Here is a 27,333-nt window from a genome sequence, read left to right as displayed (position 1 = left end):
GAGTACTAGGCTAGAGATCCAGGCAGTCGATCAATATCATAATTGGAAGAAATAAGGAAAGATATGTTATTGGCTGAAGAGATGGTTAGGAGAAGACAACACACTGAGTTTTTACTGTTACAAACTGTTTCAGGCATACAGATTTAACGAATGCTAGAGTTTTGTCATATTTATTTATGCTCTTCTCTTTTAGAGAAATAAAACAATACAGATGCCTTTGAACTTCTTTCATCCCATTAATTTCTCCCCATGATCAAAGGCAGGCATTAAATTTGATTCATGTTTACAGTCTATGTTTTTATACCATTATTAAATCTGTGTGATTCCATAAAGTATTGATTATGGTGTTTAAAATTTATCTAAATGTTTCATTTTGCAGCTTGCTTTTTTAAACTCAACATCTTTTGTTACCTATGTAGATATTTGTAACACAGGCATAGGCTGGCAATGTTGCAGGTTCAGTTCTAGACCATCACAATAAAGTGAATCACACAAATTTTTTTTATTTCCCAAAGCATATAAAAATTATGTTTACGCTATACTGTAGTCTATTGTGTTCAATAGCATTATGTATAAAAACACAATATATAACCCTTAATCAAAAATAATTTATTGCTAAAAAGTGCTTACCATCATCTGAGCCTTCAGGAAGTTGTAATCTTTTTGCTGGTGGAGGGTCTTGCCTCAGTGTTGGTGGCTGCTTACTGATCAGGGTAGTGGTTGCTGAAGGCTGGGGTGCTGTGGAAATTTCTTAAAATAACAATGAAGTTAGCCACATGGATTGACTCTTTCTTTTGCAAATGATTTCTCTGTGGCATGCAATGCTGTTTGATAGCACTTTACCCACTAGAACGTCTTTCAAAATTGGAGTCAATCCTTTCAAATGCTGCCAGTGCTTTATCAGCTAAGTTTATATAACATTCTAAATATTTGTTGACATTTTAACAATCTTCACATTATTTTCACCAGGAGTAGTTTCCTTCTGAAGAAACCACTTTCTTTGTTCATCCATAAGAAGAACCTCCTTGTCCATTAGTTTTATCATGAGATTGCAGCAATTCAGTCACATTGTCAGGCTCCACTTGTAATCCTAGTTTGCTTACTATTTCCACCACATCTGCAGTTAATTCCTCCACTGAAGTCTTGAATCTATGAGGATGGGAATCAACTTCTTCCAAATCTCTTATTAATGTTGATATTTTAAATTCTTCCCATGTTCTTAATGGCATCCAGAATGGTGGATATTTTCCAGAAAGTTTTCAATTTACTTTGCCCAGATCTGTCAAAGGAAGCACGATCTATGGCAGCTGTAGACCTACAAAATGTACTTTTTAAATAATAAGACTTGAAAGTCAAGATGACTCTTTGATCCACGGGCTGCAGAATGGATGTTGTGTTAGCAGGCATTAAACCAACATGAATCTTGTTGTATACCTCCATCAGAGCTCTTGGGTGACCAAGTGTATTGTCAATGAGCAGTAATATATTGAAAGGAATCTTTTTGTTTCTCTAAGCAATAGAACTCAATAGTGGGCTTAAACAGTAAACCGTGTTGTAAATAGATGTGCTGTCATCCAGACTTTGTTGTTTCATTTACAGAGCACAGGCAGAGTAGATTTAGCATCATTCTTAAGGGATCTAGGATTTTTGCAATGGTATATGATCACTGGCTTCAACTTAAAGTCACCAGCTGCATTAGCCCCTAACAAGAGAGTCACCCTGTTCTTTGAAGCTTTGAAGTCACATACTGACTTCTCCTCTGTAGCTATGAAAGTCCTAGATGGCATCCTCTTCCAACAGAAGCCTGCTTCAACAATATTGAATATCTGTTGTTTAGTACAGTCACCTTTGTGAATGATCTTAGCTAGATCTTCTGTGTAACTTGCTACATCTTCTACATCAGCACTTGCTGCTTCACCCTGCACTTTGATGTGATGGAGAAGACTTTTCCTTAAATCTCATGAATCAATCTCTGCTAACTTTAAGCTTTTCTTCTGCAACTTCCTCACCTCTCTCAGTTTTCATAGAATGCAAGAGAGTTAGGGTCTTGCTCTGGGTTAGGCTTTGGCTTAACAGAATGTTGTGGTTGATTTGATCTTCTCTCCAGACCACTAAAACTTTCTTCCTATCAGAAATGTCTGTTTTGCTTTCTTATCATTCATGTGTTCCTTGGGGTAGCACTTTTAATTTCCTTCTAGACTTTTCCTTTGCATTCACAATGTGGCTGTTTGGGGCAAGAAGCCTAGCTTTCTGCCTATCTTCACTTCCCACATGTCTTCCTCACTAAGCATAATCATTTCTAGCTTTTGATTTAAAGTGAGAGATGTGTTACTCTTCCTTTTGCTTGAACACTTAGACACCATTATAGGGTTATTAATGGTCCTAATTTCAATATTTTTGTGTCTCAGGGAATAGGGAGGACCATGGAGAGGGTAAGAAACTGAGTTATGGCTGGCTGATGGAGCAGTCAGAATACAGGCAACATTTATCAATAAAGTTAACTGTGTTATACGGGGGCAATTCATGGTGCTGCCAAACAATTACAATAGTAACATCAAAGATTACTGATCATAGACCACCATAACAAATATAATAGTAATTTAAAAGTTTAAAATATTGTGAGAATCACCAAAATGTGACAGTGACACGGGGTGAGGAAATGCTCTTGGAAAAATGATACCGATAGACTTGCAAGGTTGCCACAAACCTTCAATTTGTAAAAAATGCAACATCTGAGAAATGCCTGTACAAGTTTCATTCACTCTGATTCATTTACTGTAACTGATTTATTGAATTTATTTATGGTATCTTTAGTCATACAGAAGTGTTCAGTTGTAATGTCTAATTTATAAATCTTTTCTTATAGGGTTTGTACTTTGTGTGTCTTGTCCAAGAGGTTCATCCTTGGCTTGAAGTAATAGTGCTTCTATTTATTGTTTGTTTATTGTTTTGTTGCTTTAAATTTACTTCTAAAATGTGGGACTTAAACAGAAATTTAATTATAGTATGTTGTGTGAGTTAGGGATATAATTTTCTGCTTTTCAATATTGTTAATCAATTATCCATTTACTAAATAGTCAATGTTTTCTCCACTTACTTTTAATGTCACCTCTATCATACAGAAAGTCTTATATCTGTAGGTGATTTTTTTCTTTCTGATATATTTATTATCCTTGCACTATCACAATTATTTTGATTTTTATAACATCATTAGTATTGGTGAGATTATCACTTATTAATATCTACCAAAACCATGCTGGGAATTTGACTGGATTATGTTGAGTTTATGGACTGATTTTGGGAGATGTGACATATTTATGGTATTGTCTTCCCATTCATGAAAAATATATCTCACCATTTATTTAGCTCTGACTCCATACTGATCACAAACTTTTTATAATATTCTCCATAAAAGACCCCGATTATATTTAGCTAGATTTTTATATAAATTATAATTTTAGTTGCTATTTTTAACTGAATCTCTTTAAAATTTCAATTTCTATTTGGTTTTTACTGGTGAATAGAAATACCATTGATTTTTTGTATCCCTACCTTATATATGTCAAATTGTAGAATTCCCTGAGGGGGTTCTAGTAGTTTACATTTGTTGTTTTTAAGTGTATATGTAAGCAATCCAATCATTTTGAAAATGTGTAACTTAATTACAGCTTAGACTTATTTTTATTTACTTATTGCATTGGCTAGAATTGAACTGTCCACTATATTTAGGCTCCAGCCACATATAGCTATTTAAATTTGTTAGTTAAATAAAATTAACTGCTCAGTTCCTCAATTGCTATAGTGACATCTCAAGTGTTCCATAGCCATGTGTGGCTACTGGCTACCATATTGTACAACATAGAAACAGAACATTTCCAACATCACAGGAAGTTTATTGGGCAGTCCCAGGCTAGAATCCTCAGCGTAGTAAGGAATAGCATATATAAGATTTCTCGCTATATTAATTTCATATTGTTGTATAACTAATTATCATAAACTTTTTGGCTTAAAACAGCACAAATTAATTATCTCACAGTTTCTGCAGGTCAGTTATCTAATCACAGAGCACAGTGTGACTGGATCCTCTGATCAGGGTCTTACTAAGCTGCTATCAAGTTGTGGACCAGGGATGCGCTTCTCACCGAGATTGACATCTTCCATGCTGACTGGTTCTGGCAGCATTAATTCCTTTGTGATTGTAGGAATGAGGTCTCCAGTTTCCTACCAGCTATTGCCCACAACTACTCTCACCTCCCAGAAGCCACCTGCGGTTCCTTGCCATGTGGCCCTTATGGGCAGTTTACAAAATAGTGTTTGATACAGTTGTATTTCATAGTATGAGTTAATCACAGTATGCTTATACATTTTCCTCTATGGGTTGTTTCCAGTTTGGGACTATTGTAAACACTTCTGTGGACATTCTTACATGAGTCTTTTGAATATATATTTTTATTTATCTTGGATAAATATGTAGAAATGGAATGTCTGAGTCACAAGGGTATGGATGTTTAATTTCCTTAAGCTTACCAACTACCAGTTATTCAAAGTAATGGTACCATTTTATATTCTCATCAGGATTGTATAAAGAAATAATTCCTTTTTAAATCCTTTAAGAGTTTTCTATTATTCGTATTGCTTCAAGAATAAATTTTCTTAGTTGTTCAATTTGGCACTACCTTTTATTGCATATATTATATTCATTTTTCCTCTCATACTTTAAAACTTTAATTTTTATCTCAACCTGAGTGATAGTTATCCCCTCCTCATTTAGCATTTTTGTAGCCCCTACCTAGCCTCTTGGAGGTCTTACCTTAGAAACAATTTTTATTGTGACTCTTAGACCCTGAGAGTCATGTATTAACTGAAATGTATCTGGTCTATTTACCAGCTTTGCTAAAGTCTATTTGTAAAACTCTCTCTGCTTTCTTCAGCTTCTTAAGGTAGAAGCTCAAACTGTAGACCTGGGCAACAATTTCAATTCTTTTCAACATCCTTTCCCAGGAGGGCTAGAAGGATGGAAGCCACTGATTCCACCTTTAGTCTGGCTCTGGTCGGCTGACATGTGTGGTTTATTTTCCATCTTAGTTATCCAGAAGGAAAAAAAAACTCCAGGCCATCTTTTCCTGGGTTCATTTCCAAGAGTCTAGTAAGCACACAGAGTTAGCTGTCAGCCACTATTCTTTTCATGTTAATTGTGTTTCATGTTAATGCATTGTCCTTGGAGATGTATAGCTTGCTCTAACACACAGCTATGCCTTTTAAATGCAATTACGCATTTATTTCTATCATTGCTGTTTGTTTGGAGTTGCAGGTGGTTGATTAACGTTTGAACTCCCAGAATCATCTTGACTGGAATGACTTTGAAGTTTTTAACTTTAGCTATCTAAATTAATATAATTATGTTCATGATGATTGAAAATGTATATAAGGGAAATACATAATCAACCAAAAACTTCTCATACAAATTTACTTAAGTTTACCTGGAAAATTTGTTTCCTTATCTTTGTTCTTACTTATGACTCTTCACATCACTCATACAGAATCATAAATGGAGAACATTGATAAGATAGATATTGTTTTGATTTATTTTTATTAACCAATTTAATGGAATGAGGACTCAGTGTAAAATACATTTTCAATTATTGTTTTCCAATAGCAGTGATGTAATTGCACTTATCCTTTTATATTCACTTTCCAAAGACCCCTTATAGTCAATAATAAATATTTTCACAACAGCTAGCTATGATTATGATATATAGCCTATATAGAGGTTAAACCAATGATTTTGATGAAACAGCTATACATTAATCATCTTGTCACAAAGAACCATGATTAATAAATGGTTTACCCTGGTGGTTTCTTAAAATGATGCAGTTATATGAGGTAACAACTGAAATGAATGTTTAAAAGTCCAGAGAGAAAACTGGTTTACGTTTGCTATACAAATATTTCAATACAATCTGCTTAAGTTTTATTGATTTCTTGCAACATTGATATCATGAGAAAGCCCTTCTTGGTAGTATTATCCATCTCAAGGAGGAGAAGGTGAACAAGATTTTTTTCAATGGACTGAAGTTTTACAAAGAACTAGAATTCATATCTATTACTACTAGAGATTTCATAACATAAAATGTAATGAAATACTTTTGAGAAAAAAAGTCTGGGTGCACAAAGATAAAGTAAAGGGAAAAGATTGTCAAATTCAGCAGTGATTTGTAGCCCTATTGGAAAGTCGAGATGTTGGCTAAACCACTTAAAGATTTCATTTGAGTGTCCTTGAATGTATTTGGAGACCAAAATCAGAAACATTCACTAGAGACATAGTTTAGTTTAGCAGAAAGGAATATAGTAGAAATAAATGGACACAATGCTCTACCACTGAAATAATAAAAATTATTTAAGACCTGGAAAATATTAAAGGTTATGAGTAAATGAAAAAAATTCTAGTGACGAACATATGGCAGAGATATGGGTCCTCACTAGACACATGTGAGCACAAGCTTCAGGTGTAGCAACTGCAGCTTTGGCTCAGCAGTACATTGCTGATGGTTCCCTAAATGATGCAAATGTACAAATTACGGATAACCTACTGGAAGGTGTCTTTATAACTAGCTGGAGCAGAGACCGAACAGGACGTTGGGAATTTGGAGAAAGCAAGGGTAACACTCTGCTGGTGGGTAGTACTCACAAGATAAGGTGCAGTCTGTGTCCCTGTGTCCCATGGTCAATTCAGTATTGGCCTGCATCAGAGACACAAAGCTTAAAGTAGAAAAAGAATTAAGCTGATTTTATAAGGGAGTGTCAAGTAAGGCTTCAAATAACAGATACCCTTAGGGCAAAATTCTAGTTTCTTTGGAAGATAGGTGTGTTTCCAATACCACTTAATGAGAGATGATTATGTATTAGCAGCCCTTCTTTGTCTTCTCAAATGGTAAACGTTATTGTAGGCAGAATAGTGGCTCTACAGAAAAGTCCATGTCTTAATCTCCAAAATCTCAGAATGCATTACTTTATAAAGCAGACGGGCTTTTCAAATAAGAATAAGTTAAGCATCTTCAAATGGAAAAATGTTCCTGGTTGTATCTAGATGGGCCCAATATAAGATCCTTATAAAGATCCTCACAAGCGGGAGGCAGGAGAGTCAGACTCAGAGAAGAAGGGTAGAAAAGCAGATGTTGAAGGGATGCAGTCAAGTTAAGCAAAGCAGTGGCCTCTTAATGCTGGAAAAGGCAAGGAATAAGTTCTCTCTTAGAGCTTCCAAAAGAATACGGTCCTGCTGACTCATTGTAGAATTTGACCTCCAGAGCGATAAGAGGGAAATTTGTGTTGTTTTAAGACATGAAATTTTTGGTAATTTGTTACAGCAACAATAGGAAATTAGCACAAATATGTAGTCATACTTTCCCCCAATTGATTTGATCTCACAGATCATATATTCTATAAACCTAGGACAAATTGACCAGTATTGTGATGAGGCTGAAAGCCATATTTTGTCTGTCCACCTTCCTTTCTTCATATTCTGCTTTTATCTTAACCAGAGTCTGGGAACATTATCTTTCCTATGATAACTTCTCTGGGAGCTAAGATTAACTTTTTCTAATTTTACTATTTGCAGAACCAGCTTTATTGTAGTATTACATGCTCTATGAAGATGTAAAATACATGAGATTCTCTGGAGAGATTGATTGGTTGCATCTACAGTTGCTCTACAGAGAGAATCTGAATGAGAACCCTATCCAAGACTAAGAACTAGAAGCTAGTTAGAAAAAAATTGAGCTCTTACCCTCCTTTAGGTTTTAATAATGTTAGACTTTCAATATCTTGAACATTGACAATAATAAAGGGATTACATTTTTGGATTTTAATTTCTGCCTGGATATTTGGTTATGAAAATGACATTATATTTTTTAACTTTGGATCATTTTATGAAACATCAGTTCAATATCAAGGTAACTGATGTTATCAAAAGAGCTCTATACAAGGTCTGGAGAACCATCTTGGACCAAGTATTAATCTGCTCTGGTTGCCATAGAAAAATACTATTACTTGGTGCCTTAAAAAGCATAATTTTTTTTAATAGTTTGCAGGCTGGAAGCCCAAGATCAGAGTGCAAGCATGGTCAGGTTCTAGAATGGGCTCTCTTCCTGGCTTATAGATGCCCATGTTCTCATCATATTCCCACATGGCACAGAGAGCACGTGAACAAGCTCTCTGGTGTCTCTTCTTATAAAGGAACTAATCCCACATCATGACAATCCCACTCCCATGACCTCACCTAAGCACTTCCCCAAAGCCTTACCTCCAAATACCATGATTTTGAGGGTTAGAGCTTCAACACATAAATTTGCAGGGAATACAAACATTCAGTCCATAACAAACCATATGGCTGGGCACTATTTGAATCTGAACTTAGAATAAGAATGAATCTTCAACTTGAGGTACAGTGGGAACTTGTACTTATTTTAATACATTTTCCTTTACAATATCAAAGCTTTTTTTTTAAGATACAATAAACTACATATATTTAGAGTGTACAATTTGGAATTTTTTTTCTTATTAGTAATGTATATATGACAATCCCAATCTCCCAATTCATTGCCCCCCAACCCTCCCCGCTTTCCCCACTTGGTGTCCATATGTTTGTTCTCTACATCTGTGTCTCTATTTCTGCCTTGCAAACAGGTTGATTATCAAAGCCTTTTGTGTCAAAAATCTGAACTCTTCAATAATGGGTGCTAGAAAAGGCACAAAGGATCAGTGGGTGATACTTGGAGTGAGGGCTACTGAAAGTGGGAGCAGGGTATCCACATAAGAGTGCAAACAGCTTGGCATGATTGTGAGAGAAGTCCTTATTTTCCATTTCTCATGTTTCCCTATATGAGGAAGAATTTTCTCTCCACTCCCAGAACGAAAACACACAAAATATTTTATTTAAGTCTAGCCTTTTCTTACCCAAACCTACTGTTTAAAGAGATGATAGGTGAGAAGGAACTAGATGCCTGATTATGAGTCTTATCCAATATCTTTCTTGTTAAAGCAGCTTATCCTCAGGGCTTCCTAGGTGGTGCAGTGGTTAAGAATCCGCCTGCCAATACAAGGGACACAGGTTCGATCCGTGCTCCAGGAAGATCCCACATGCCATGGAGCAACTAAGCCTGTGTGCCCAAACAAACAAACAAAAAGCAGCTTATCCTCAGAAACTATCCTTTTTCTGCTTATGTGTGATACATTTATTAGGGCACTCTTGGAGGCATATTTTTCTGGCAATTTAAGGATTATGAAAGCCTAGTTTTGGCTGTATATTCAAGCCATATTTTCCAATTCAGCTTATCAATAATGACTCATTATCTCAATTTATCTGTGTCTTAGTCCATTCAGGCTGCTACAACAAAAATACCATAGACTGAGTGGCTTAAACAAGAAACATTTGTTTCTCACAGGTCTGGAGCTGGGAAGTCCAAGATCAAAGTGCAGGCAGATTTGGTGTCTGATGAGAGCCTGCATCCCGGTTCACAGATTATCATCTTCTTGTTATGTTTTCACATGATGAAAGGAGTGAGAGAACTCTCTGGGGTCTCTTTTAAAAGGGCACTGATCCCGTTCCCGGAAATTCCACAGTCATGACCTCACTATCTCCCAAAGACCCCAGCTCCTAATACTATCACATTGGGGGACAGGATTTCCACATGCGAATTATGAAGGGACATATTCAATTCATAACAATCTGGTTCTTTTGCAGTTTTTTCAATTTGTCTAAAATCATATTGAAGAGAAAAGAACAAATAATTATCACTCCTAAAGCTCAGTTCCTAAAATTTGTAAATCAAGAGGTTCTGCTGTAAAGGGAAGAATGTTTTATAATTATACAAAAAAAGCACCAAATTTTTGCTGAACTTTCTTATGTGCCATATTGTTCTTTGCAAGACTAATAATACTTCATATTTGTTTATCTTTTCCAGTTTTTAAGTTGACTATACATCTTTTCTCCCCTGATCTTTCTAGACCTTGAAATATAAGCCGGCAGATATTTTGCCTTATTTTATACATGAGGTAATGCAATTTTGGAGAAGCCAAAAGTAGCATCATAAGAACTAGACAACGATTGAGATGGAAACTGGAACCCACACTTGTAACTCTGAGATCACTGCCCAACAACTCATTAATTAAGGAATTAATTCAATAAACTTGATTGATTGTTAGGCACTGTGCAAAGTCCTACAGATACATTGATGAACTAGATAGACATGATGACTGCTCTTGCAGAGAGTTTACAGTCTGGAAGGAAAAACAGACCATAACATTTTTAAAGCCAATAATATTAAAAATGTGCAGTCGTAGGAAAAGGTCAGGATATCATGAGATCATACAACAGAGAACACCTAAGCCAGCCTATACCTTTGACACTTCTCTAAATAACAGAATTTTAATGCTGAAGAAGTATCCAAAGGCCATCACTATTAGACATAAAGGATCAGAGTAGCTACTATTTCTATCTAACAAAAACTATTACAAAGAAACTCTGATCATTCTTCATTATTTAATTCATTCATAAAACTATTCAATACAAAGGACACAAAGATGAATATGACATGGTTTCTGTCCTCACAACCTTGTGGAAGAGACAGATATGTAAGTGTATAATTGCAACAAAATATGACACGTTTTTGATGAATCTTTGTGCCAACGGCTTTGGAAACATAGAGGAGAGTATGGCAAACTATCTGGGAGTATTCAGAGAGGTATCGCTAAGAAAGTAAATTGTGAGCTAGTTCTTGAAAGATATGTAAACATCGGTCAAGTAAAAATGATGATGAAATATACTAAAAAAGACAGAATGTGAAAAGACAGTCTATTGTTAAGAGTCATGATATACACAGAAAATGGGAAATGTTTAATTTGCTTTCACTGCTGGATACTTCAAAGGAATATATAAAGAGGTCCAGAGGTCTATGGGGAGTTATGCTGAGGTGAGATTGCAAAGACAATATGATTATAAGCTTAACAAGGAGGCAACAGGGAGATATTAAAGGTCTTTAAATACAGGATTATTATGAAGATATTTTAGGATTCTGCATTGTAGATGGGTTGTAGTAGAAAGACTCGTGCAGGGAGGCTAATTAGGAAGCTGTGGCAATAGTTCAGTCAAGTGACAATGAGGGATTTTACAAAGGAAGTCAATGAGTGTAGATAATAGAGGCAGAATTTAGGGCACTTCCTAGAAGAATTTTCAGCACTTTAGTCTTTGGGATGAAGAAAACTCATAATGATTAATGCCCAGTTGCTACAAACATTTTAGGAGAATAGATATCCAGGTATGGGGTTGTGGCTACTATAATAACTTAATTAAATATTTAGTGATACCAATAATAGATTTTTCCAGAGAGTAAACTGTATCAGTTCAAAGCTCCTAAAATATATGACTTGATTCAACTGAAGTTGAACTTCAAGATTTGAAGGATAAGAAGATAGACGGGTTTCTACAATGGAAATATACCATATCTTTCGAGTCTAAACATATTCTAAGTATAGGAGCTTTGGAGAAAGCAAGTGTCTAAACAATGTAAACAAATAGAATAACTAGTCTTATGTTAATCTTACTTTAGGGTGACTAGTGTTCTAACTCTAAATTTAAATATTTTATTTTACTAAGATGGGTACATTCTTTGTTTTCATTAAATAGGATATAAATTTCATCAACTCATGTGTGTAAAGAATGTAACTTGTATTCCTTTTATGTGTTTTTTTTCCCAGCTAATCAAATAAGTTGCTATTTTTAGGAAAAATGTTTGTACTGTGTAGCCAAAATCAGAAATAATAATTTAAGCACAGAATTGGTGATCCTCACTGTTTTATTTAATGTAGTCTGTTGATCTCTTAAAGGTAAAGAGCCAGTATATGCCTGTTATATACAAATGTAATGAATTTCTGTAAATTACTTAAAAATAAACAAAATTAGATATGAAAGGCACATGAATAATGATTAAATAATAACACAAAATATTGTGACAATGAATTGAATACGTAAAGCCACTTCATGCTAAAATTTTAAAACTAAAAAGAGTATTTTCATTTGAATCTCTTTGTAAAGTGCAAAAATATAGTCATATAAACATAGGCAAATAGATGACAATAGCTTTTAGAAATAAATTTTCCACTTTCTAAAAATGAAATTGCTAAAACAGTTATAAAATCTTAGTGGTAGATTTTCGACAACATAATCCCTTGACAGTTTCCATCTATTTCTAAGAGTGTGGTTCTTAAAGTGACTCATTTTAGCTTAGCTGGAGATATTAGTTGAATCACACATAAATTATCAACAGAAAAACTATCCTATTTTAAGCTCAGGTGAGGTTCAAAAGGAGTGCATGAGAGGGCAGGGGTAAAAATTCACAACAGAGCAAATCTGGTAAGAATACAGCTTCTAGAATCAGAAAGACTCAGATACCATGTCTGTTCTAGCACTTTCTGGCTGCGTGGCCTTGAGAATTTAACACTTTGCGCCTAATCTCCTATTTGTAGAATGAGCCTACTAATAGTAGCTCATAGGAATGTCATGAAAATTAATGATATGAAAGAAGTACACATGTTAGTATAATACCTAGTACACTGTAGGTGTTCATTAATAGTCATCAGCAATGTTACTTATAATATTATTCTTTTTTTAAATGACAGGGAAAGTGAAAGGAAAAGGTAAAGGAAGAAAAGATTATAAAAATAGCAGTGAAAAAAAAGATAGATCACCCATGAAACAGTCAATTATTTTGATAACAGACTTGTCAAAGCAGCAATGAAAGGCAGAAAATAGTAAAATATTTTTGAACTACTGTGAGAAAATAACTGTCTACCTAAAATTATGTCCTCAATAAAAGTATTTTCAAGGACAAGGATGAAATAAAGAATTTTTAGGTGAATACATCTTGAGTGTTTATTTGCCAAGGATCTTTCAATGACAGAAATTCTAAAGACTGCTATTTAGGGAGAATGAGGATGATCCTCGAAAGAAGACTGAGGTGGTTAAACATGAAAAACAAACAAAAATTGTTAATCAGGTAGGTATATATCTATAAAAAGTCTACTTGTGATGATGATGACGATGATGATGTCTAATTTGTGGGTCAAAATATCCGGAAAAAAAAGCCTTGATGACAAAATAATGTAAATCCAGTGGTAGTGTCTATGTGCCTGATGATGTATCCTTCATTAGATTTCTTCCTCTCTGTCTTACTTTTCTACTCCCTTACTTTGGCTACTATCACCTACTAAATAAAACACTTTTATTCAAAATTCATTATTAATCAAGGTAACTCAAATCAAAGCCACAGTGAGATACTAATTCATACAATGGAATATTATTCTGCAAAAAAGAAAAAAAGAGGGGGGCAGGAATAACATACCGACAGACAGCATTACATGGATGGACCTTGAAAACATTATGCTAAGTGTAAGAAGCCAATCACAGAAAAAAAATAGATATTTTATGACTGTATTTATATGAAGTATTCAGAACAGGAAACTCTATAGAGACAGAATATAAATTAGTGGTTGTTCAGGGCTGGGGAAGTGGGAGGAAGTGCGGAGCTTATGCTCATGAGTATGTTTCTTTTAGAGCAATCAAAATGACCTAAAATTGACTGTAATGATGACTGCATAACTCTGAGTATAATTATGATCAATGAATTGTGCATTTTGAATACATGGATTATATGTGTATATTACATTATATATCATATGCATATATTCTCTATAAGCATACATATACTTTGATATATTAGTTGTTTCACAAAAATGAAAACAAATTGCCAAGGCACTGATAAAATGTTGTTCAATCACATGAAAAGAAACACAGATAACAATGAAATAATATTTAGCACCAACTAGATAGGCAAAACTTACGAAGTCTGACAACAAGTGTTGTTGAAAATGGGGATCAAGTAAAAAGATTACTGCCAGGAGCTGGGAGAAGGGGAGAAAGGAGAGTTAGTATTGAATGGGTATAGAGTTCCACTTGGGGAATATGGAAATGTGCTCAAGATGGGTAGTGGTGATGGCTGTGACACAATGTGAGCGTACTTAATATTAGAGAACTGTAAACTTTAAAAGGGTTAAAATAGTAAATTTTGTCACGTATGTAATAATACATTTTTTAAAGGCAGAAGGGAAGAAAAGGAAGGAAGGAAGGGAGAGAGGAAGGGAGGGAAGAAGGAAGGAAAAGAAAATGGAAATCAATGGAAATTTTCATCCACTGGTGACTGAAGTGTATATCAGAAAATAAATTAAAAAGCTGAGAGCCAGATTGAGAACCTGATATGTGATGCAGAAACATTTCCCTCCTATTTCTATCCTCCCACCTCAACTCATCCGTGATGGACTCACTGGCTTGCTGAGCACCAGAGTGAATGCTTCCCTGCCTGTAGCTCCTGAGGAAAGTTTTCTCTCCTTTCTATTCAAGGAAGAACCACTGCATCAAAATCAGGGAACCATAGCATCCACTCTCTCTGATTTTGTTCTGTGGACTTTGCTGTCCTTAAGCAAGCATGCTTTGTGCCTTCACTTTCTGTCCTCATTTATTAAGCCAATCATGGAAGGTTAATGAAAGGAGTCTATACTTCAGGTATACAATGCTAATATCCTCATTCTCCACCTACAGGTATCCCTGTCACTCGCCTGAATTGAGCAGTATCATAGCTGAACAGTACTTTCTTTAGTTCTTGGATTTCTGTGTTGCATCTAGGACTAAAAAGAAAAACAATAGCTTTGGTGCTGAGAAGTTAAGGTGAGTAGCATCGGTCTTTCCCTTCCTATTGCAAGGGGACTGACAAAAATCAACCATAAATTTCTTGCTGGTTCATCAAGAAAACCATAAAGCAACAAGCACAACTCTACTTTGACTGTGAAGTTTAGAGAGAGAGAGAGCACTTTGGAGAAAATATTGTGCTTTTGTTCCTATGTGTTCTCATTATTGGCACATTCACTGTGTTGTAAAAAATCAAAATACTTACTTCTTATAAAGTTGCCTGGACCCAAGACATTTGGCAGGAAACAGAGATTTAAAGAAAAAAACTAGGCATTACATATCTACTAATATCTGTCAGAAGCATATCTTATTAAAGTCAATAACTTTCTTTTCAAGAGTTTTAGCGTATTTCCCACAAGTGAGGTCAATAGGATAGTAAAAATACAGATGAAAATAAAAAGTGACTTTGAAATAGTAAAATAAATAAATAAAACAATGAACAGTGAATCAGTATTTGAGGTCTAGCTAAAATTCTATCACTAACTAATAATGGGATCTTGGAAAATTTGGTAAAGCTATGTAGGTGCAAAGTGACCTGTTAGATTGCAAGATATCTGGAGTTGCTTCCAGTTTTAATTTCAGAGTCTTTACATTCTTGTTAGGTATCCAAGTTGCTTTCCACAATGTTAAAATCTACACCTTAAGAAATAACTGCATGACTGCCATATGTTTTCAGTCTATTATTTGGAGCTCTGTAGATAAAACTTCAATCATCAGGCAGATTAGATTATCCTCACTTCTCAAGCAATAAAATATGCTGCTTTGCATAGAATCCATTATTTCTATAATTCAAAATCATGTTTATGTTTGACTTCCCACTAAGACAACCCATCCACTATGAATAATTTAGCTTTTGTTCTCTTTCTTCCCAATATTTCTGATTTAGTCCTTTGTTGTAATGAAGGGCTGATAAATAAATGAATGTTAAGACTGCCTTATGGTTCATTCCTAAAATGAACTTTAGAAGAGAAGTACATTTAGATTTTTTTCCACAATACTTATCTCTAGCTGGAGATTGGGAACAGAATCCACTGAGTTCAGTAATATCTTCAATAAGATGTATAATCCACAGAGTTATGTTAAATCTAAAGACATCGCTCAGGACTGGAATGAGATTCTCCTCATTTTGGAGTCTCCACTATCTAGCACCAGGCAAAAAACAAGACAGATTTTCTATAAATGTGTGTTGAACCAAATTTAACTGAAGGGAACAAGGAAAAGAATAAAAAAATCAACCAAAAACCTTCAAATTAATTGGGCCACTTTGTGAGTACTTCATAGAAGTTATCCCACAAATGTTACCAACTTTACAAAGATACTTTTAATAAACACACTGAAGCTGCTTTTGTTAAGGGAAAAAGAACCCTATCTCACGGATAATATTAATGTAGTAGAGCCAAGTTGCATGTCTCTGACTTGATAAACCAGTTTCCCTTAAAATTCAAGGTTTTGTCCCATGTTCATTCTGCCTCATAATTTGCCTGTAACTCAGTATTTTCCATAAGCACTTAGGACTTCATTAGAGGGTAGAAACATAAAATTTGTAAGTTAATAGAAATGAACGTAGTATGTGTATTTTAAGAATTATTTGTAAAGTTGTAGAATTCTCAATTTATAAGAACTTGACTTTGCCTTCTTTGAGTGTTAATTGATAACAATTTTTTAAAAGGAATCAAAGAATAGATAGTAAAATATGAGTATGGTTCATTCAATCCCAGCAGCATTTTAAACATCCGCTGAACATACAGTCATGAGAGGACCATAGACTTAAGTTAAAAAAAAAAGGCATTGTGAAAATGAATTACTGAATATACTAAAGTTTTATCAGGTTATTACTTAATTCCAAATACATTCTCTTTTGGCTGAAAATTTATAGAATCATTTGTGGAATAAAATTTGTTTTAGTTGAAGCGTCAATGTTTTCTGCAGGAATTTTCTATACAAAGGGCTTCATATTTACACTCCTGAGGATCTGCAACAAATATTTATGGAGTGGCTTCAATGTGCTGAGCATTGTTTTAGGGTTGAGTCCTGGAGATAAAGCTTCACCTGCACTGGGGAGACACACTCTAGTAAACTACACTCAAATCGGGAGATATAAATCCCCAAAAGTAAATAAAATGTGTACAATTAAAAATAAAAATTACATAAACAAATAAATAGGATATATTCAGTTAAAAAAAACACAAGTCTATGGGAAAAAGAATCGATTGATGATTTAGAAAGATAGTGATTAACAAAGGTCTCCTCTGAAGAGGAGCCAGCCCTGTGAAGATCTGGTGAAAAAGCATTCTAGGCAGAGAGAAAATCAAGTGCCAAGTACAGACCAGATTGACCTTGTTTGAAGTACAGAAAGACCAGTGTTCCTGGAATTTACCAAATGAGGGGAAGGGAGGCTGGAGATAAAGTCAGTGAAGGAGGCGAAGATCAATCAGGTCAGGTCTTCTAGGCTAAGGGGAGGGAGGTGGAGTTTACTTGACAGGAATCACAATGGGAAACCATTGAAACAGGGTGCATTCCAAGCCTGGGGTAGGGGTGAGGAGCCTCCAATTGCCCAGGTCCAGCTGGAGGGTAAACCAATGATCACATCCTCCTGATGACCTCCTCCAACATTTTGATTGTTACAGGTACTCTGTTTCCAAAACTAAGGCAAGTACTAGCATCACCCTGGTCCAAATGTATCAAGAGACTTTCAGTAGTCTATGAAGACATTTCACCCATTATAGCATCTCCTTTCTCTGATTTTCATGCTAATATAAGAAACTAACAGTCATACGTGATAGAGTCGCAGAGCAGAAGATGTAGACAATGAACATGTATATTTAACTAAGTAATTACTATATAACAGGCATTTAATCAGGTGCTTTGAATTCATTACCTTATTTAATTTTCATAATAATCCTGTGTTAGGTACATTTCTTCATTTGGAAAATAAAACTTAGATCAAGCATCTTAACCCAGGGTATACAGTTAGTACATGTCAGAACCAGAATTCAAATTGTGTCTGTCTCCAGACTAAAAACTGTTAACCAGTAAGTCATGCTGTTTCCATGGCTATAAAGAGGGAAGTAAAGTGATAGAAAAATGGAAAAAAATAGTCACCAGTATCCTAGAGTGGCTTTGCTATATCTAACGCATTGAGAGAAATTGATTCAAACTTAGCTATACTTTTAAGATGATAGCATTTTCTCAAATAAAATTTAATGTAACCTACTTTTGCACTTGATAATATCAAGTTTCTTTTCTCATTAAGGCTTATAGACCTAAAAGATCCCTAGTCTTATAAAGACTTAAAGTATCTCTGGGTAATATTTATGAATGCATTAATATAGTGTCAAAGTTTAAAAATTAATCAGCTGGATTTTTGTTCACAAAAATACCAAATGACTTACTTATTGCTGTTGTGTAATTATCTGTTTGGTCCTACCAGTTTGACAAAATTGGCCTTTTATTTTGGAATAAGGTAAACAAGTATTACGCAATACATTATAGGAAATTGGAGCCTCCAAGGCATAATTCAGAAACAATAAGTTCTTCTCACTCATTTATAACCAACTGCAGTGGGACATATCCAACAGGTGAGAGGCCATTACCTGCAAGTAGATTAATCACATTAAATATCACGCTTTTATGTATCATTAGAAACACTGCCTGAGTAAATCACTTTAAGTATCAGTTAGAAAATAGGTGATCTGAAATACTTAACATCTCTAAAATTTGCAGGGATAGCCCTTAATTTTCTTACTTCTTGCAGTGATGTTTGAATTCAAACAGACCGCACCTATAAAATAACACTGAGAAAATTCACGACTAGCGCCAGGACTAATACAGTGTTCACGAGTATGGTGAACACAATATAAGTATGATGTGACTGCTAGAACCAGAGCTCACAAGAATGTATAAAAATCATGGATCCTCCCTTAAGAAGCTCCCATGAATTACGAGCTTGTTAGCTCTCAAGAAGCGATAGAAAAATCAGTGAAAAATCAGTGATCAGAGTTAACATCACCAACGTTGGTAGCAACCAACCATATGTGCTTCTTGGTGCCATGCACTGAGGCTCCAGCATAAGGTCAGTCGTATTCATAACCTGAACCAGAGAGGAAAACCTCTGACAAACCCAAAGTGAAGGAGATTCTACAAAATAACTGGCCTATATTCCTCTAAAATGTCAAGATCAGTAAACACAAAGAAAAGCTGAAGAATCTTTCCTGATTAAATGAGACTAAAGAAATATGGTTACTGAGTGCAACGAGTAATTCTGGATTGAGTCCTGGGCCAAGAAAAAAAAGTGGCTATAGAGGACATTATGGAGGAAATTGATGAAATTTGAATAGGGACTATGGATTAAATATAAAACGATGTAGATATAAAATGATGTAAGAACATGTTTTTGTTCTCTAAAATTCAACTACTTCTATAGAAGTACTTAAGGTCAAAGGAGCCTAGTGTCTAACTTGCTCTGGAATGGTTCAAAAAATGTACTTATGTACATGAATATACATAGTTTCAGTTTTACAAAAATGGGATTAAGTACACTGTTCTGCAATTGGGTGTTTTCAACTAACAATGTATCTTGAAGATCTTTTCCTCTGGGATACATATTTTATTCCTTTTTAATTGTGTCATATTTTATTGGCACTGATGACTATTTAAGTAGTTTTGATTTTTTCAATATTATAAACAATATAGTATCAACCTTTATTATGCCTGTATCTTTATAACCCTGTCCCAGTATTTCTGTAGGAACAGTTACTAGAAGTAGAATTATTAGATCAGATGATATAGGTGATTTAAATCCTGGTAGATGATACCAAGTCACCCTCCAAAAATCTGAATAATTGACCATACCCTTTAACAGTGTGTGAGAGTCCTATTTGCCTTCAGACTCCTCACCACTGAATAGTAACATTTTATCCAACTTATGTGTATTATTGTTGTTTTAATTTGGTTTTTGCAGATTATTGATGAGGTTGAGCATTTTTTAATGCATGTATTGGTCATTTGTACTTATTTTCCATAATGTCTATGCTTATCACTTGCCCATTTTTTTTCCCTTTTGCCATTTTCTTGTTGAATCATACAGCTTCCTGCGTATTATGATTACTACTACTTTGCTGCATTTAAACAGACGAACAAACAAAAAAGCTTTCTTCCACCGTGCTTGTCCTTTATCTTTGTTTATGATTCTATTAAGAGTTTTAAGTTTCGTGTAGTGAATTCTTTCAAACTTTTGTGTATATATTCTTGGTTTGACATCTTGTTTAAGAAGTTTTTCCTATCCCTAAATTCTAAAAATATCCTTCTACATTTTTTCTATTACCTTAAAAATATTTACATCCTAATCTACTAGTAATTTTTATATAGTATGAGGTAGCAATTGAAATCAAATTTTGTTTCCAAATAAATATCCATCTCTATTTCATTTAATGCTTAATTTTACTTTCCTTTCTAATATTAAATTACCACATAGATATTGCCTGTTTCTCTTCTCCTTATTCAATATCATCTATATATTTCTGAAATAATTCTGTGCTATTTTAGCTCTGTGATATATTAAAGTCTATGTCAGAACAATACCCTCCCTCCATTCCTTGCCTTCTACATATTATGTAATAATTAAGAACACAGATTCCAGAGCCAGTCCTGATCATAGCACTTTCTGCCCAGTGGCATGTCAGTTGAATTTTCTGTACATCCTATTCCTTACCTGTAAAATTTGCAAGAGTATAGGATTACTACCATCATTATAGGATCGCTAGCTTTATAGTATTGTTATTCATTGTGATAAGTGAGTTAATACATGTAAACTTATTAGATCAGTATTTATCATATAATAAATACCCTATGAATGCTGACTATTACTATTACCCCTTACATTTTATTTTTGAAAAATATGATCATTCTTTTGCAATTTTTGCTTCATATAAACTTCTGCATCAATTTTCCAATTTCCATAAATATTCCATGTATTTATACTTTGTTAGACAGGGCAGTGGGCACTAGGTTAATTACACCTGAAATACTTTTTGTGTAGCTTGGTATTACTGAATAATAATGGAGTAATGGAGTCCTGTCTTCATGTGAAAGTGTAAATAGAGTCCAATATATTACTCCTTTGCTCTGGACTTTCTATGGTTAAAGCTGCTCACTCTGACCACTGACAAACAGCTCCCAGGGCTCTGAGGAGAACGGTTAGGAAAGCATACAAACACGTATGTTTGTCTCAGTGAACTGTGGCTGAGTTACTGTGTTATTGTCTGAGAGGAGGTTGCCATTTGGTGTACTTCATGAGAAAAGCATCTCTAAATGATATTCCAGAATTTGCAATTTCAGAAAAGAAAGCAATAAATGACCACCATTCCCATCTGTTCCAGGGCTGTGTTTTACTAAAAAGGCATAATAGATTAATGTGCACCATATGAAAGTATTTTTGTTTAACTAAATTCAGTAAAGCCTGTTTTTATGGGTTCTCACTGTAACATATGGTTAGGTGAGATGATATTATAATTATATCCACATAGCTATGGTAAATATGCTAACTGCATTAGTCTTTTGTAAAATATACTACTAGATTTTGTGGTCCAGTAGGGCTGTTATTGGTTGTCTTCTTGATTTAATATAAATAGCTCCCTAAACTGTAAGTAACCTAATCAGCTTTTTATATTTTTATATGTATGTCATCACGTCTGTGGAGCTAAAAAGGCATTTCACTAGTTACTGTCATCAACATACTCTACTGAGTACAAGGAATGACCATAGGCTGTATTTGTTCTATTGTTATACTTTGTTCAACCAAGTGACAGCATGAACTTGCATCTAAAACACAAGTTATTGTACACTGCAGGCCAAAACATAGGCTGGTTTTGGAGTATGAGCTAATAGTGTAGACATGGGATAACACTGAATGGCTCCCTGGGTTCCAATGAGTAAGGCAACTTTCCAGCTCATCTGAGAGAAGCACAGTCCACCATCATCACAGCAATGTATCCATCTGTGAGTCCTCGTAGCTCTGAATGAGCACATTGCAGAGATTGTGGCTAGTTAGCCAGTTATTGAATGTTGCACACTGCTTTGCCTGTGTGATAATAAAAAGGACCACAGATGGGACTATTGTTTTAGGAGGGTACCAATAGTGGGTATCCTGATGCATTGTGTCATCAAAGTATACAATGTCACAGAAAAAAAAAAAAAAACAAATGACTTTCAACAGAGGGCTATTATGTTGAGCCACGCTAGGTACTTTGAGCCACTTGTGAAGAAAAGAAGAATAAATTTTAATTATTCACCAGAGATAGTCTCCTAGATGCCTTGTAATTATTGGATAGGTCATTAAAAATATGACTCACACAACATGCATTTTGCTATGTAGAGATTAAAATCAATGGTTTTTAGTTGAACACTAAACAACAACTACAAAAGTTGAACTTAGCGTCTTTAGAATGCGTTGAACTCTTTGACCCTTTTCTTTGCTCTAACCTACAGAAATACATCTGCAGTATGATTATAACCCTGTATGACATACAAGATAAACGAGTCTTAGAAGAGAATAGATTTGGCCAATATCACAACTAACAATTTTGGAGCAAAATTCAAATTGGTTTGTCTAATTTCAAAGCTTTTAGCCTAACTTGAAAAGAAAGATATGAAATCTTCTGCAGGTTTTATATTTGAGTTTGAGTCTAGGTGCTTTTGTGTTTAATTTTCTAATCCTCAAATACATAGGGTTTTTCTTTTTCCTCAGATCTTTATTGGAGTATAATTGCTTTACAATGTTTTTATTTGTCTATTTGTTATCAATGTCTAATTTAATAGCATAGTATCCAAGAAATATATTCTGTGTTATATTAATTTTTGAATAAAATTTTGATATGGAAAATTTGATTAAATAATTTTCTGTAAAGCTCCAATTCTAGGGAATATATCATAGGAAAATAATTGAGAACATACAGAAAGATTTAGCTGCAAGGATTTTCTATACGTTGTTCTTTATAAACACAAAAATTTTGAGGAATAATATTGTTACATGAGTTACAAAAAAAGCACAAAATATATCACTCTGTAGTTGTTAAACATCATGATTCAAAGAAATTTAATAACATGGAAATATGTTTTTAAATTTAAATAAAAATACGTTTTAAAACAGTGAATTTAGTATGGTCTCATTGTGCATGTATCTGGAAGGCAAAAATCAGAAATGTTAACATTATTATTTGGCAAGATTGGGAATGATTTTTATTTCTTTTACTTATCTATATTTCTAAAGTCTCTAACATCCATTAGTTTTTTAATATTATTTTTAATATTTAGTTTTTTAACATTATTTTTAAAGCCTTCTAGTATATAAACCATAGACAGAACTAAAATTTTAAAGTTGCGTTTGATTTGGTTTACACTGAATTTTTAGGTCAAAGTAATGTGAATAGGAACTTTCATTGGCCCTGAAGAGGGACAGTTGAAACTTTTGGTTCAAAATACATCATAATTTCTAATGTATTTAAAACACACAATACACATATATAAAAAATTTCTACTCCTGCTGAAAGTTCTTTCAGTTGACCAGATATACCCAGCCTGTACTACCCAATTTGACCAGAACTTTGGGTTACAACTCGAATTGCTTGAATACTACCCAAAAGCTTTAAAACAAAGGATATCAATTAACTTTATATTGTTAATTCATATTCTCTAGCAAACCTTATTTGATATTATATCATAAAAATTTAATATAACAATAGAAAATTTTCACAAAGTTCTTCAGAAGTTATATGCTGTAGGAGCCCAGTACAATTTTTCTTGGCATCTCTTATTCTGATTGATATTTCCTTAGTGCGTCATTACTCTTCTAGAGTAATGAACTTAAAATTTATTACTCAGTTTAACTATATTGCTTATAAGTCAACAAAATTCAAAACAGAGGAAAAAATTGTACTTGCTACTCAGTCTACATGACAAAATATAAACATATGCTGATTTAAAATGATATTTTTGACCTGTAATACAATGCTTGGTAATACTCTAAATGAAAAGAATTTCAGCTTTTAAAGGGCTTCAAACCAAAAGATTATTAAATTAAAAAAATCAGACTTTAAAAAGTTATAAAATAGAATGATAGATGTAGAGAAATCAAGGATCCTCATAAGCTCATATTTGGAGTTACAGCCTTTCTGGAGTAAATTAACAAATTATAGCAATTTTCACAATGAAATGAATGCCATGACTCATTGACATGCTAATATACCAATAACTTTGATTTATTATTAAGTACTATATGCAAAATGATCATATGATCTAGTTTTTTAAATGTGTGTATATTTGTGTGTATATATATGTGTGTGTGTTTTTGTGTGTCTATGTCTACATGCGTGTGTGTACATGAACAGAGATACATAGATAGCTATCAGATTATTCTGAACAATGGAATCAATGGTGATTTTATTTTCTCCTCTTTATTAATCTGCATTTGAAGTAATTTTGTTATAAAAAAAGTTATTTTTACATAAACTATCAGTCTAATTACATGGCAGTTTCATGCTGGAGTCCTAGAAACCCTGATTCTCTCTTGTATGCCCCATAAAAATATCTCCCTAAGCAAACAGAGAGGGCAAAATATTTATGGCCAATCATCATTTTCTATGATCAAATATCTACTTAAAATAAGTTTTATGCCTACAAGTGTCATTAAGTATTTCTTTGTTTTTATTTAGAGGGCCCTGAAAAAGCATGTATTATTTAGTAATATTTAAGATACTCAATGCAATAGGCAAAGAAATGAAAAAGTTACTGTATTAGAAAGGAAGAGGTAAACATCATCATTATTACAGATATGACTGCCTATCTGAAAAGCATACAAAAATAAACTGAAAGACTCTTGGAATTTATAACAAAAATAAGTAGATGGCTAGCTATAAATAAAATAAAAACAGCTTTTTAAATAACCAATAAGAACAAACATCAAAACCTGGCAGTCCACTGCTCTCAATGAATCTGTGAGCTCTCTGATATCTTAAAATAAATCAATTTTTATTTAAAATAACAAGATTTTACCCCAGTGTTGGCAACTAAAATATTTACCTAAATCTAAAATTATTGACAAATTTAAGGAAGCAATATTAGATATTAGATAAATAGATAAACAGATCTAAAAGGACATCTATATAAATACACAAATATCAACAGTGGGTATACCCTGGATCATGACTTTTGGGGTGATTTTCACCTCACTGATTTCTAAATTTTTATTATACTTGTGCATTTCTTGCAAAGAAATTATACAATATAAAGTAGAAATTATTAGTGTAGCCAGAGATTTTCTTTAGTATGCCCATAATTAAATAATAAATATACCCAAAGTAAAATAATCTCTGTGGCAGAGCGCTAGCTGTCCACCACAAAGACACATAAGAAAATAAATGTAGTCCTCGCACCCCGGCCTGGCCTGGGCCTCCCCTGGGTTCTCCGGGCTCATGGCCTCCCGGTGCCACGGCCTCCTTGCCTCCACGGCCTCCCGGCCGCCACGACCTGAGCGCCCAATCACCTGCTGTCAGTGAGCTCGGCCATCGGCGGAGCGGTGTCCCAGCGCTACGTGTGGTGCTCCTGCATCGGCCTGCACTCGGTGGCCCACGTCGTGGTGGCTTTCGCCTTTTGGAACCACTACCTCAGCTGCACCTGCCCGTGCCCCGGCCCCCGCTGGCTTTGCCCCCTAACTGCAGCCGCAACGTCGCGGAGAACCTCGCGCTGCTAGTGCTCACCTGCGTCTCCTCTTCCGAGGACGTCACCATCCATGAAAATGCTTTCACTGTGTTCATCGCCCCACCCCTCAGTCACACGCTCGTCACCCGCACTCTCTGGTGGCTGACCAAGAAGCACACGGTGAGTCAAGAGGGGTGTGAAACGCCCATCATTCCTGCTGCCCCTGCCTGTGCCCCCTTCCGTGACCAAGGGAGGGAAGACTCAGCCCCTAGGAGCTGGGGCCAAGAGGAGAGGCTGTCGGCATACATCTAACAAGCTGCAGAGTGACCGGACAGCCCATGCCCTGGGATCGCAAGTCCTACAGCTGGACACCGCGGCTCTTCATCGTCCACTCCGTCTCCTTCTTCACGGCGCTGCCTGTCTCCTTGAGGCACAATATGTGTCGTGAGGCTGGGGTAGGCACCATTTTTGCCATCCAGGAGTACACTTCTGTCCTGACCAACCTGGCGTTCCACCTGGCGGCCTGGTGGGACTCGGCAACAAGGAACTGCTCCTTACCTCCCAGCCGGAGGAAAAGCGGTTCTAAATCCTTCTCTCCTGCTGGGGAGGAGGCCCACTACCCAGACACTAGGCACAAGATACCACTCTGGCCTTCCCTCACCCCGTGTCCTCTCTGAGCCCTACTGAAGCCGGGGGAAAGGGGAGGACGCGAGGAAGGGCACAGGACAAGGCTTTACCCAGCCCTGCTGGCTTCTCCTTCCCCCAGCCACGTGAAGGCACAGGGGCCTTCAAGCAGCATCACCCATACCTAAGAGGCCCCAAGAAGCTAAGCCGGCAGGAGAGCTCCACCACTTGGTGCTAAAAAGAGTCCTGAGGTTCATAACCACCATCGGCTTCTTGGCCTTTTATATAGCCACTTCTCGCTGAGGTCAGGGACCACTGAGCGGTGGCTACTACCAGAAAACCACAGCCATTTCTCCCCACGGGTGCATTCACTTGACGAATGATCTACTTTGCACAGACAGGCCTGTGACCACAGTCCCCTGCTAAGGTTTCCCAGGTGTCCCAGTCCTGACTTCACTTCTGATTTGCTGTGTGCCTTTCCCCATCTGAGCCTCTCTGTGTCCATGGGGATGATGGGGGTGGGGAGAATAGGGAGGCTGTATGATTTCCAAGGGCTCTGCCAGTCTGTGCTTCTCCCTGTGGAGGTGGTGTTCTGCACCCAAAGGATGACCTGCTCCAGAGAAAGCACCGGCACAGCATGTATTTCTCTTCCCTTCTGAAATCTCTGGCTTACAGACGCTTCCTCCTTGGCAAAAGTGTCAGGTAGAGGGGTCAGAGGCACAGATTCCTACCCCAAAATGGGCTCTCTGGTGTCTTTGCATCCTCCCTACTGCCTCAGATCCTGTGGTCTTTTGGTTGTATATTTTATTTCAAAGGAAAATAATTTTTTTTTGTTTTTGCCAAAAAAAAAAAAAAAAGGAAAGGAGAAAAAGGAAAATAAATGTATATCTGTTGCCTCTTCTGGGGGACACAGCTAGACTGCAGTTCTCAGCCTCCCTTGTAGTTGGGTGTGGAAACATGATTGTTTTAATGAATAGACTGTAAGGAGAAGTGATGTGTACCACTTCTAAGATTGGCCCACGTAAACATCCCAGGAGCAACCCTCCCTCTCCACCCCCCACTTCTGGCTGATGGTAATGCCCCTGGCTACCTTGGAATCCACATATTAAAGATGGTAGAGTAGCCACCAGTCTACCCTGGATGTCAGCATAGAGAACAGTCAGCTGTCAGTATGAATAATACCCCAATACCATTAGATGAGAAAGAAATAAATTTTTTCTAAA

The 27,333-nt window shown here is 35.6% G+C and overlaps 1 pseudogene; it reads left to right on the top strand.

The window, feature by feature from the left end:
• Positions 1-26,072, top strand: part of LOC130854865 (post-GPI attachment to proteins factor 2-like) — a 110,940-nt pseudogene extending 84,868 nt beyond the window's left edge.
• The last annotated feature ends 1,261 nt before the right edge of the window (positions 26,073-27,333 follow it).

The sequence above is a fragment of the Hippopotamus amphibius genome, chromosome 6, assembly GCF_030028045.1.
Source record: "Hippopotamus amphibius kiboko isolate mHipAmp2 chromosome 6, mHipAmp2.hap2, whole genome shotgun sequence".
Lineage (NCBI taxonomy): Eukaryota > Metazoa > Chordata > Mammalia > Artiodactyla > Hippopotamidae > Hippopotamus > Hippopotamus amphibius.
Note: the sequence above shows the minus strand (reverse complement) of the source record. Positions and strands in the feature narration are given on the sequence as shown.